The following is a 14,242-nucleotide window of genomic DNA, read 5'->3' as shown; positions in this document are numbered from 1 at the left end:
GTGGCAAGCATAATTCTGATGTCAGATCTGGATGTACCAGAAGTGGAGCTGACCACAATCTACCTTTGAACTTTTCAAACACTTGCTAATTTGGGTCGTCCCAGTCTCTTGCCGTCGTTTCACTCATCAGACCACAGAGTCAGGGAGTAGTGATGTTCTCCATGTTAATATCCTCTTATAAAAAATTAATTAGGCCTAAGAATCTATGGAACAGCCACTCGTTAAACGGAAATTTTTTTGTAGCCCAAAATTTTTCAGGATCTGGCTGTTTTCCTTCCGATGATATTATACGCCCTAGGAGGTAGAGCTCATTTTCACCAAACTCAGATTTTCCAGGGATTATCTTGACACAGTTCTCATGAAACGCATGCAACAACTTGTTTAGCCATTCATTATGACCCGACGACGATCTCTCAGTGATCAATCGATCGCCTATGTAAAGCATTTGTATCATATGTGAGTTGTGCTGTACTAGCTGTTGGAAAACGGGTAAAAGGTTTTTAGCCAATAGCCTTACAAAGCCGGCTCACAGCCGGCCGCAGATTTGAAGTCCGTTATATCATTGCTGCCTGTGAGACGGGCCGAGCAGCTATAGCTTCTTCTTAGTGTTTCTTCTTCTCTGTTAACAAATGGTATGTCATGCTATATACCCTTGGAAAGCTGAGAAATTGATCTGTTTAGTGGTGTGTAACACACTCGATTTATTTCGATATGGCTCTGAGCACTACGGGACATAACATCTGTGGTCATCAGTCCCCTAGAATTTAAGAACTACTTAAACCTAACTAAGCTAAGGACATCACACACACCCATGCCCGAGGCAGGATTCGAACCTGCGACCGTAGCAGTCACGCGGTTCCGGACTGAGCTCCTAGAACCGCTAGACCACCGCGGCCGGCTAACCAATGCCTGTTTAGTGGTGCAAAGCAAGGAAGAAGAAAAGTGATACACGGTATGAGTGTGAGAAATGTCCAGCGGCGTTGAAGATGTCTGTATTTTTTCGGGTCTACCTCACGAAAGAAAACATCTAAAACAGTATTATCTTCACTCCTCTACACTTCAATATGTAGTAAGGACAGTTTTACAATGAATTCCTATCAAAAAAATTACATAATCTTGAGAAAAGCGTGTAAGACAAATAATATCGGTTTTCGTAAATTTCAATAGTGATTATAGGGTCGACTGGGGAAAGATGTTAGTAAGTCAATTGGTTAATGTGACGTGGCGTCTTTGCTATGGCAGAAAAAGATTTACTACACTTGGGTGGCACGCTGGCGTCGTTCTCAGGTCCTGCTCAGAGTGTTCTGAGGCTGGAGTTTCCAGGAGGTAATACTTGACGTATGCCACAAGTGCCTTGACCCCAAGTACCACTTTATATGCATCAAGTATCGTCGTGGACGTCGCCTTTCTGTTACCATGAAATGTAAAACATTTAGCTCCATCTCAACAGTATTTCCGATTGACCAGTCCTGCGTATTGCCTCCCCTAGTAGATACTGTGTGTGCTACGTCCTCGAATAGCCCAAGACCTTAGATACTCAGTACCAACCCAGTAAATTGTTTATGTACATTTGCACACCACGTCAGTGAAACTTCTGCAGTGCTTCAGTCCGTTTTTACGCTACGAGACACTTTTACATGGATCACATTGCCTACTAGCTTGCCGCGGCTCATCCAAAGAGAGTTTGCGTTGAGGTCAGAGAACTTTAAAGTATTGTCATTCGTTTTCTGGAAGCCGTCCCATGCCAAATATAATTCGCTTCCTGGCTGTCGTCGTATGCTGACTGTGCATTTTGAATCTAGAGAGTGCTGCTTTCTACTGTAGCACGACGAGTTAGTTTCGTAACCACCCTTTGAGCAGCTCGCATTTATCTCGTTATTTGTGTATTCTGTATGCAGAGTTAATTGAGTTCTTCTCTTGTTCATATGAAAATGCAAGTTGTACGGCTGAGGAACACTGATTTATTCTTCTTGCAGTCTTCCGAACGATTGCCGTCAAAGCCCTACATAATTAACTTCAATATTTCATGCAAGCTTTCTGTGTTTTTGTTTTTCAAGAGTCACATTGCAATAAGGATCGATGTAGTTTTTGAATTTGAATTAATGATTTGTATTTGGATATTTGTGGACCCTACTTCCTACATTTCTCTCATGACTAGGCGACTCTTTCTTAACAAATATAATCAGTAATAGAGTAAGGTGTTGTTTTGCGTTGGTGTTTCTGTTGTGTGCAGTGGCCAAATTATTAATGGAATTTTGCATAACATGCAAAACTGTTTATGGCGGTGACGAGTGGGTAGCCCTCGCAGGCTTTTATTTCAGAGCTCAAATCTTTACTAACGGAGAGTAGTTTCAATGTGTATCACAGATTAAGGAACACCGGTTATGTGTTTATAAAGGAAATGGCTCTGAGAACTATGGGACTTAACTACTGAGGTCATCAGTCCCCTAGAACTTAGAACTACTTAAACCTAACTAACCTAAGGACATATCACACATCCATGCCGGAGGCAGGATTCGAAGCTGCGACCGTAGCGGTCTCGCGGTTCCAGACTGTAGCGCCTAGAAACGCAAGGTCATTTGTGTTTATAAATTCCACCTACAACAAACTACTCTGCTTATGACAGGGTACAGCAATTATTAATTATTTCGCAGTTAATGTATATAGTTATATGCTACAGAAGATTTTTAGGAGGTCTAGAAGCGGTAGTGCAATATTGCCAGTGCCTCCTGCATTTTCTATTTCATTCATCACTTTACTCGCAGATCTTTCAAAACTGAGTAAGAGGTGCTTAGCCACTATTACAGAGCCATCCATACCTAATCAGAAAATATTTCTGCATGTATATTGAAGGAAGAACTATCGGAACTGCAGATGAAATTAGCCACCGTATAATGTATATAGTTATGTGACTCAGTAGTTATTTTAGGAGGTCCGGAAGCGATAATACAATATTGCCAGTGTCACCTATATTTTCTACTTCATTCACGACTTTACTCCCAGTTCTTCCAAAATATGGTAAGTGGTGCTTAGCCACCTCTGTTGCAGAGCCATCCATACGTAATCAGAAAAGATTTCTCCATGTTTATTGAAGGGAGAACTACCGGGACTGCAGATGAAATTAGACACCGTATAGCCTGCAGCATAAAAAAATGAAGTATCCCATCTCAGTACATAGTAGATAAAGCGCACACCGCTTACACGCAGCGTACTAGAAATGTCAAGGACTTTTTGTCACGAAGTACATTTTTTGCGGGCGTAATGAAATGTAGTTGAGCAACTTTGTTTCTTTACATTACCCTATTCTATTTGACACAGCAACTGCACGGATCCGTGGAAAATCTTCCCGGACTTCGATCTCTCGTTAACTAAATTACGACAGTGCGCTGAAGCGTGGAGGATTAGGTCTCATTTTCATGGACACGTTCCCGCTCTAGTACTGAGCGAGGTCGGTTCATATTGGGAGGACAGTAGTTGAAATTCCCATCTGGCCACAAATATTCAAATTTTCCACGCTTTCTTCACAGGAATAATGGCAAATACTGAATGATTTCTTAAAAACGGCAAAGCCAATCTTCCCCAGGTCCGAGGTTTTGCTCGATCTCCAATAATATCGTCGTCGACTAGACGTTAATCCATAGTCCTCCTTCTTCCATTTTAACTTAGTTTGACTGTCTTGACGTGCACAGCTGGTACAGAAGTGAATTTTGTTTGGAGGCGTTGGGAGGGTGCCTCTACACATGGCATTGAGAAATTTGAATGATGGCAAAGTAAGCAGTATACTCTATTTTAATCTTTTAATCAAACATACTTTAATGATGGCGCACACTAAGATGGTCAACGAGGCTTCAGACAGTTTCCCTCTACAACATATCGTCATACATATTGTGATCAAAAGTATCCGGACACCTATTACTAGACATTAATATGATGTGTGGGCACCCTTCGTCTTTATGACTGCTTGAACTCTGCTGGAGACACTTTCAATGACGTGGAGGAATGGCAGCCCATTTGTCCTCAAGAGCCGAAACCAAGGAATCTAGCGAGGTTGACGCAGTGATGTTGACGCTGGGCAGTGGAGCGAAATCAACGTTACAGCGCATCTCAAAGATGTTCCATTTGGTTCAGGCTGCGACTGTGGGGAGGCCAACCCACGTCAGGAATGGTACTCTCGACGCATGACTGCCTCAAAAATGCTACTTTAATACATGGCGTATTGTCAAATCGATACAAACAATCGTTATCTCGGAAGTGTTCCTGTACTCTAAGCAGTACACAATGCTGAAAAATGTTTTCATATCCCACCGCATTTAGCATAAGGGGACCAGACCCCAATCACTAAAAACACACCCATACCGTAACACCAAGTCCTCTATACTTCACTGTTGGCACTATACAAGACGTTCTCCAGATATTCGCCAACCCTTAAATTTTCGTTCAGATTGCCACAGGATACAACGTGAATCATCACTCCAAATCATTCGTTCCAGTCATCGACAGCCCGACCACCTCGTCGTCACTTTGCAATGATTAAAGATTAGAGATTAGATTAGATTAGATTAATACTTGTTCCATAGATCATGAACACGACACTTCGTAATGATGTGGAACGTGTCAGGTTAATGAAAGATGTCTGTACAAGATATTACGTTACACAAAATATTGCATGACGCTAATGCTTAAGTTAGTTTTTTTCCCTCCCTTAATTTATATCTAAAAATTCAGCCAATGAGTAGAAGGAGTTGTCATCTAGAAATTCGTTTAATTAATTTTTAAATGTTGGTTGACTATCTGTCAGGCTTTTGATGCTGTTTGGTAGGTGACCAAAGACTTTTGTGGCAGCATAATTTGCCCCCTTCTGTGCCAAAGTCAGATTTAGCCCTGCATAGTGAAGATCATCCTTTCTCCTGGTGTTATAGCTATGCACACTGCTATTACTTTTGAACTGGGCTGGATTATTAACAGAAAATTTCATAAGTGAATATATATACTGTGAGGTTACTGTGAGGATCCCTAGATCCTTAAATAGATGTCTGCAAGATGACCGTGGGTGGGCTCCAGCAATTATTCTGATTACACGTTTTTGAGCAATGAATACTTTTCTACTCAATGATGAATTCCCCCAGAATATGATACCATATGAAAGCAGTGAATGAAAGTAGGCATAGTAAGCTAATTTACTGAGATTCTTATCACCAAAATTTGCAATAACCCTAATAGCATACGTAGCCGAACTCAGACGTTTCAGCAGACCATCATTGTGTTGCTTCCAGTTTAACCTCTCATCAATGGATACACCTAAAAATTTTGAAAATTCTATCTTAGCTACAGACTTCTGTTCAAAGTCTATATTTATTACTGGAGTTGTGCCATTTACTGTACGGAACTGTATATACTGTGTTTTATCAAAATTTAAAGAGAGTCCGTTTGCTGAGAACCACTTAATAATTTTGTGAAAAACATCATTTACAATTACATCACTTAGTTCTTGGTTTTTGGATGTTATTACTATACTTGTATCATCAGCAAAAAGAACTAACTTTGCATCTTCATCAATATGGAATGGCAAGTCATTAATGTATATCAAGAACAGTAAAGGACCTAAGACTGAACCCTGTGGGACCCCGTGCTTGATAGCCCCCCAGTTTGAGGAATCAGCTGTTGTACTAACATTATATGAACCACTTGTTTCAACTTTCTGCATTCTTCCAGTTAAGTATGAATTAAACCATTTGTGCACTGCCCCCCTCAAACCATAATGATTTAGCTTATCTAAAAGAATTCCATGATTTACACAGTCAAAGGCCTTTGAGAGACCACAAAAAATACCAATGGGTGATGTCCGGTTATTCAGAGCATTTAATATTTGATCAGTGAAAGCGTATATAGCATTTTCTGTTGAGAAGCCTTTCTGAAAACCAAACTGACATTTTGTTAGTACTTTATTTTTACATATATGGGAGGCTACTCTTGAATACATTACTTTCTCAAAAATTTTTGATAGAGCTGTTAGAAGAGAGATTGGGCGATAGTTGTTGACATCCGACATATCCCCCTTTTTATGCAATGGTTTTACAATGGCATATTTCAGTCTATTGGGGAAAACACCCTGCTCCAAAGAGGTATTACATATGTGGCTGAGAATCCTACTTATCTGTGGGGAACAAGCTTTAAGTATCTTGCTGGAAATGCCATCAATTCCGCAAGAGCTTTTACTTTTCAGTGAGTTTATTATTTTACTGATTTCAGAGGGAGAGGTTCGTGGAAATACAGTTGTTTCAAACTGCACAGGTATGGCCTCTTCTATTAGAAGCCTTGCCTCTTCTAGTGAAGATCTAGATCCTACTTTCTCCACAACAATTAAAAAATGATTATTGAAAATATTTCCAATTTCAGATTGTTTGTTAGTACACTTGTCATTCAGTTTTATGGCACTAAAGTCTTCCTGTGCTCTTGGTTGCCCTGTTTCCCTTTCAATAATATTCCAAATTGCTTTAATTTTATTATCAGATTTACTGATCTCAGACATGATACACATGCTTCTGGACTTTTTAATAACTTTTCTTATAGTTTTTATAATATTGAACAATTTTGGGGTCAGTACTCCCTCTTGCTGTTAGATACAGTTCTCTTTTACGTTTGCAAGATATTCTTATTCCTTTAGTTAGCCAAGGTTTTTTATATGTTTTCTTGGAATTATGTTTCACTGTTTTCTTGGGAAAACAATTTTCAAATACCCTTAAAAATGTATCGTGAAACAAGTTATATTTCAAGTTTGCATCGGGTTCCATATACACTTCATCCCAGTCTAGCTCCTTTAGTCTTTCCCCAAAGTTTGCAGTATTTATATTGTTAATTGAACGCACTGCTTTGAAATTCTGATTTGATATACTGCATGGAGCTATGCCATGTACTGTAACCAGCTGTGCACACCATGATCTGAAAGACCATTCTCAACAGGATAAGCATTTATGTCCTTAAACTTATCTTGCTCTATAAAAAAGTTATCTATCAATGTCCTGCTGTTCTTTGTTATCCGAGTAGGAAAATCAGTGACGGAGCTCAAATTGAAAGATCTGAGTAATACTACAAGGTCATTCTTCCTATCACACACTTTCAGGGAATCAACATTGAAATCCCCACAAATGATAATTTGCTTCCCCCTATCTGACAGATAGCACAACAAAGCAGCCAAGTTTTCTAGAAATAGCTGGAAATTCCCTGAGGGGGACCTATACACTGTTACAATTATGAAAGTGCCATCATTTAGTTTTAGTTCAGTGGCACATGCTTCCATATGTTGCTCTACACAAATTTTTTTAGTTTCTAGATGTTTTGCGCTGTGGAAGCTTTTGGCATATATGGCAACTCCTCCTCTCATCATATTATCTCTACTTACATGTGCAGCTAATTTGTACCCACTGATGCTAACCTTTTGCATATCAGTGACAATGTGATGCTCAGACAGGCATAGTACATCTATTACATTCTCAGTTTCTGTATCTTCTAAACAAAGCAGAAGCTCATCAATTTTATTCTTCAATCCCCCAATATTTTGATGAAATATACTAACATTATTTTTCATTTTACTTTTGTGAGTATCTTGAACTTTTTTAACATCTTTAGTACTTGCCTGGCTGAGTTTCCCACTGGACACTGATCTTACACTAAAAAAGAGTTACCACCATAAGATGTAGTTCCTCCCCCCTTTAAATTTCCTGCTATCAGCCCAGCCAGTTTACCCTTCCCCTTCTTGTTGAGGTGTAGGCCATGTCTAGTATAGTCCCACCTACAGAGTGAATCAACAGGAACCACACCAATGTGTGACCCCGCATCAGATCCAAGTAGCCGTTCCAACTCCAAATTAACTCTTCTGACAGAAGAGCTCAAATGAGGCCGGTCGTGGCGCTCCAGAACCGACACAAACCCAACACTGGTATGACTCGATGCCGATGCAATATTTGCCAGGTCACACTCTATGCTGTACCCCGGATCTCTGTCAATACTGTTGCCCGGCCCACCCACGATAACCACGGTATCTTCCTTAGTAAAGCCTCTACATAGTGAACCTAAATCCTCTGTAACCTGCCCCAGTCCAGCACTAGGTTTGAAAAAACTTGTGACCTGGTAATCCAACCCTAATTCATCCTGCAGAAGTTGGCCCACACCCCTAGCATGCGAACTACCTAGCAACAAGACTTTCTTTCTCTTTGCACACTTCCCTACCTTCTTATCCAATTTGCTGCTGAGCCCTGTCTACATCTACTTCTGTGAGAGGCTCATCAGTTTCCGACTGAGGCAACAGGTCAAACCTATTTTGTACATTAATAACAAAGCCGTCAGAAGAATTTCTTGGCCTATTCCTTATGCCTGTTGCCGCTTCCCACGCCTGTTTACCCTTCTCCCCCCTTAACCTGCACAGTTCTCGTCTAGCCTCATCTAACTCAGCCTGAAGGGCAGCAGTTTTTCCCTCCTGTTCCACAATCTTTCTATCTCTACTGCATAGCCTACAGAACTACTGAAGAGTCTCGCTCATTTTCCCAATTCCCACGCCACTACAATCTCCCCAATGAAAAAAGTTACTACATCCATCACACCAGACCCCGGAGCTAACGATTCTACGGCACGTCAGGCACTTTACACTCATGGTACAAATCGATTTTAGTGACAGAAAGACAATTAAGTTACCGGAAAACAATGAAAATACGTGTACAAAAAATTAGGCCTACTCGCGACAATGTAAACAATGGTTCAGAAGTTTCTTACTGGAAATTACTTAAGAGATGACGGTACTCTACAGATATAAAGGGGCAGCAAACTTATTTGGCACACTAAACTATCAGTAAATGCACTTAAAATTGCGGTATGAAGTTTACTCTGGAAGCTCAATAGTTCGGCCTGGCCGCGTTATGTAAACAAAACGAACTTTGCTTGATTACTGTGAAAATACGCGAGTAAGACAAAAACTTTTAATGGTACGCTTGAAGAGCACTATAATTAACGTAATAAATTAGTTTAAAGTGTTAGAAACAGTTTATTACTACTAAAATTACTTATCTTGTACGGGAGCTGTGACTCAAACGTCCGTATAGCAGAAATGTGCGGCCTGTAAGGAGCTGGCTGCTAGCACCTTGCAACTCGCGAGTGGTTCGTTCCACTGATGTCATGCTTTTCTCTCTCTCTCTCTCTCTCTCTCTCTCTCTCTGCAGTGCTCGACGGTTCCTGTACATCGGTACACGAGGTCTGCCTGGTGTCGGTTTAGTTGTGATTGTGCCGTTGCGTTTCCACTTGACAAAAACATCACGAACAGTCCACTTGGGCAGCTTTAGAAGGACTGAAATATCCTTGGTGGATTTGTTACTCAGGTGATACCCAAAGACTGGTCAATGTTCGAAGTCATTGAGCTGTCTTTAACAGTCGCGGGTGTGTCTCTCGTGACACCTAGCGGTCAATTCCGCGTTAGGTAGCATACAGCATACTTTTGGTCAGATATTATATGATATCTTCTTTCTGTTTCCGTTTTCTTGTGTTTGCTTAGGAAAGAGAGGGTGGGACCCACACTCGGTCGTACAAAACAGCACCTTCGCATGTGTCAATACCGTATGCTAACAGGAACGCTCAATAAATGATGCAACAATTTCTTTCTCGGCCAATTTCGGTTGAAAAAATGCAGAATCTGTTGTGAGACATCGTGGATTAATCCTGCTTCAGCCCCTGTAGTTTCATAAAATTCAAATAGGTGGCGGCGACATACAGTGCCCTCAATATGACATCTGTAACAGAGACTCGTTCCAAGCTGAGAGCTGTCTTTGAGTTTCTTTTGGCGGAAAACCAGAGCATTCCATACATTCATAGACGCTTGCAGAATGCTTACGGATAGCTGGGAGTGAACAAAAGCAAGGTGAATCGCTGGGCGAACAGTCTTTCATCATAGCACCAAGGTAGCGAAAACCTGTCCGGTTTCCCGCGTTCCGGTTGACCACATCTGCATCTGCATCTACATGGTTACTCGGCAGTTCAGACTTAAATGCCTGGCAGAGGGTTAATCGAACCATTTTAATACTACTTCCACTCTCGAATCGCGAGTGGGAAAAAGGAACACCTAAATCTTCCTGTTCGAGCTCTGATTTCTCTTACTTTATTATGATGATCATTTCTCCCTATGTAGGTGGGTGTCAACAAAATATTTTCGCATTCGGAAGAGAAAGTTGGTGATTGAAATTTTGTAAATACATCTCGCCGCAAAGAAAGCCGCCTTTGTTTCAGTGACAGCCACCTCTACTCGCGTATCATACCAGTGACACTCTCACCCCTATTGCACGATAACACGAGCTGCCCTTCTTTGCACTTTCTCGATGTCCTCCGTGAGTCCTACCTAGTAAGTATCCCACGCCGTGCAGCAGTAATCCAGCAGAGGACGCACAAGTGTAGTGTAGGCTGTCTCTTTAGTGGGTTTATCGCATCATCTAAGTGTTCTGCCAACAAAGCGCAGTCTTTGTTTCGCCTTCCCCACAATATTATCTATGTGGCCTTACCAATTTAAGTTGCTCGTAATTGTAATTCCTAGGTACTTAGTCGAATTGGCGGCCCTTAGTTTTGTGCGATTTATCGTATACCCAAAATTTATCGGATTTCTTTTAGTACCCATGTGAATGACCTCGCACTTTTCTTTGTTTAGTGCCAATTGCCACTTTTCGCACCATACAGAAATTCTCTCTAGATCACTTTGTAAATTGAATTGACCGTCTGATGATTTTACAAGACGGTAAATTACAGCGTCATCTGCAAGCAATCTAGAAGGGTTACTCAGATTATCACCTAGATCATTTATGTAAATCAGGAACTGTGGAGGGCCTATGGCATTACCTTGCGCAATGCCAGATATCACTTCTGTTCTACTCTATGATTTACCGTCTATCACTATGAACTGTGACCTCTCTGAGAGGAAATCAAGAATCCAGTCACACAACTGAAACGATACTCCATATGGACGCAATCTGATTAATAGTGGCTTGTGAGGGTCAGTATCAAAAGCCTTTTGGAAATCTAGGAATATGGAATCGATCTGAGATCCCTTGTCGACAGCACTCATTACTTCATGGGAATAAAGAGCTAGCTGTGTTGCACAAGAACGATATTTTCTGAATCCGTGTTGGTTATGTATCAATAAGTCATTTTCTTAGAGGTGATTCATAATCCAAAATCCTACTCCAAATTGAGGTCAGTGATATGGGTCTGTAGTTCAATGAGTTACTCCTGTTTCCTTTCTTGAATACTGGTGTGACCTGTGTTACTTTCCAATCTTCAGGAACAGACCTTTCGTCAAGTTAGCGGTTGAACATGATTGCTAAGAAAGGCGCTATTGTGTCAGCATATTGTGGAAGGAACCTGATTGGTATACCATCTGGACCAGAAGACTTGACTTTCCTAAGTGGTCTGAGTTGTTTCGCAACACTTAAGATATCTACTTTAAGGTCACTCAAGCAAGCAGCTGGTCTGGTTTTGAATTCTGGATGTTTGAACGTACGGGAGGAAGATGGGTCACACGTCAAAAACCTGGGTGCTCAACTGGACGTCTCTGTTGGTAGTGGAGACACATTCGTTCAACATTTGGGGTACTCAAAGATGTGTGCCCGATGGGTTCCTCGCCACCTAGCAGAAGATCATAAAGTGCAATGAAGGATCGTATGCACAGAGTTCTTTTGCGCGTTACAGAGCTGATCGTCACAATACTTTGTCGAACATCGTTGCAGGCAATGAAACATGTGTTGATCACTTCTAACCGGAAACAAAACGGCAATCCGTGGAGAGGTGCCACACCACCTCTCCTCCGAAGGAGAGTTTCAAAGCCACGCTCTCAGCCGGTGAACAAAACCGCAATCTGTGGAGAGGTGCCACACCACGTCTGCTCTGAAGGAGAAGTTCAAAGCCACGATCTCGGCCGTTAAACAAAACGGCAATCCATGGAGAGGCGCCACACCACCTCTCCACCAAAGGAGAAGTTCAAAGCCACGCTCTCAGCCGGTAAACAAAACGGCAATCCGTGGAGAGGCGCCACACCACCTCTCCTCCAAAGGAGAAGTTCAAAGCCACGCTCTCAGCCAGTAAAGTCATGGCGATAATCTGAGACTTTGAAGCGGTTATTCTGTTTGATGTCCTCATTCACTCGGGAGTGTATTGTGCTACCATAATGAAACAGAAGAAATGACTTCAGCCTGTTTGTCGCCACAAAAATGCAAACGAACATGTCCTTCTCCACGACAACGCAAGGGCTCCACAAGTCTGTGCACTCGAGAGGAGCTTACAAAAAGTCATTGCACTGTTCTTCCTAATTCATCCTACAGCCTGGCCCTCGCACCTTCCGACTTCCATATGTTTGGCCCAACGAGGGATGTACTCCACGGGGAGGAGTACGTGGATGATGGGGAAATTATTGATGCAGCAAGATGTTGGCTCCGACGCCGACCAGTGGAATGGTACCAGGCCTTTCCAGTAAGGTGGCGCAATGCCGTCGCATTAAACGGAGATTATGTTGGAATATACGGTTTTATAGCCAAAAGAATTGAAAATGATATGGTGTATCGAATCCTTAATGGTCGGCCGCTGTGGCCGAGCGTTTCTAGGCGCTTCAGTCTGGATCCGCGCTGCTGCTACGGTCGCAGGTTCGAATCCTGGCTCGGGCATCGACGTGTGTGATGTCCTTAGGTTAGTTACGTTTAAGTAGTTATAAGTCTAGGGGACTGATGACCTCAGATGTTAAGTCCCATAGTGCTTAGAGCTATTTGAACCAGTTTGAATCCTTTATGAAACCAGCTTCATTTCAGAAAACAAAGTGTTGCTTTGCTTACTGACCGCCCCTCTTAGTTGCGTAGCAACTATGAGACAATGAAAGCGCCGGACTGCTGAGCATGACAGACTTCCCCCACCTGCGGACTGCAGCACGCCAGTACCGGGAACGCAGGCGCCTGAGCTCGCAGGCGGAGCAGTGCGGGGTTTGGCGCGGCTTTTAATGCCGGCTGCAGTGACACCGCGCCTGCCGTCCCGGCCGCCTCAAGTGTGCCACATAATTCGTCGCCCGGCGCGCACGATTGACGACCTCCAGGGAATAGGCGGACAGTTACGGCTGCTTCACGTTGTTCTGGCGGGGGCGGGCGCAGTAAAAGCGCACTTGGCAGTTATGACGGCCCGTTACACCGCAGCAGACAGCTGCCCGCCACACTGCCCGCCACGGCGCAGCTGCTGGCACCACCGTCGCACCACTATGTCTACATCCGCGGCGGCCGCCGCTGCGATTCACTGTCTGCGAGCACTTTTATACTCGTGGCCTTTCTTTTTTTGTACAAACATTCGATTTAGTTATAGGATAATATCTTCCAAGACTGTCCGTGCGTATGACTGTTTTCTCCAGGTGGTCCAGAGGTTGAAGAACGCACGCGATTCCGCTACCAGATTTAATCGCCCTACTATGGCCAAAGGAAATAACTTACTGGTAGACGAATGAAACAAAAAGCTTACTGTAGCTAGAATACCACCTTGCAGAATCCGGCTTAACCAAAATCAAACACGCGAAATGTCTGAGGCGGGGTTTTAAGTACACATCATTCACCAGTTAACGAGATTTATTGTCCTTAAAAAACACTATTCATAAGAGAAACAATTTCTGAGATCAGCAACATTCGCTTTAAACAGCCATTAAAAAGGGAACAACAGTCTGTATACCAACAACTGTTTTAAAATAATACAGGGTCTTTTATCAAATTATGCCTCTTTGTAGAAAAGTTCATAAACTGGCAAATGTTTAATGTCAAATCACAACCAAACGACGTGATCATTTAAACTACGGACTGTACACATTTTAACAATGAGCATAGTTTGGGAAAACAGTAACAGGAGCAGATGAGTTAAACACAATTTTCCTTTTCTTTTGGCAACAATTTGCCCCAGTAGGCTGAATCAGCAACTGTGAAACTAAGTCACAATGGCCTGAATTTTAGAATTAAAATAAAAATTAATGTCAGGATTAGATACTGCCTCTATATCTCCAGCAAAACAAAAATCCGGCACCGTAGGTAACCTTAGAATTCAATAAGTGAAGAAACAAATTTTATATTTGGAGATGTGGCCTTTTCTTTTCTTTTTTTTTTAAAAAAACTAGCATTCAGTGTGAAGGAATTCTGCCCAGTGCAAGATCGGTCACAGTTAACAACGAGCGGCCAAAATGTTCGATAGAGATGAATCCCTT

The sequence above is a fragment of the Schistocerca gregaria genome, chromosome 3 (assembly GCF_023897955.1).
Source record: "Schistocerca gregaria isolate iqSchGreg1 chromosome 3, iqSchGreg1.2, whole genome shotgun sequence".
Lineage (NCBI taxonomy): Eukaryota > Metazoa > Arthropoda > Insecta > Orthoptera > Acrididae > Schistocerca > Schistocerca gregaria.
This window is presented reverse-complemented; position numbering follows the sequence as displayed.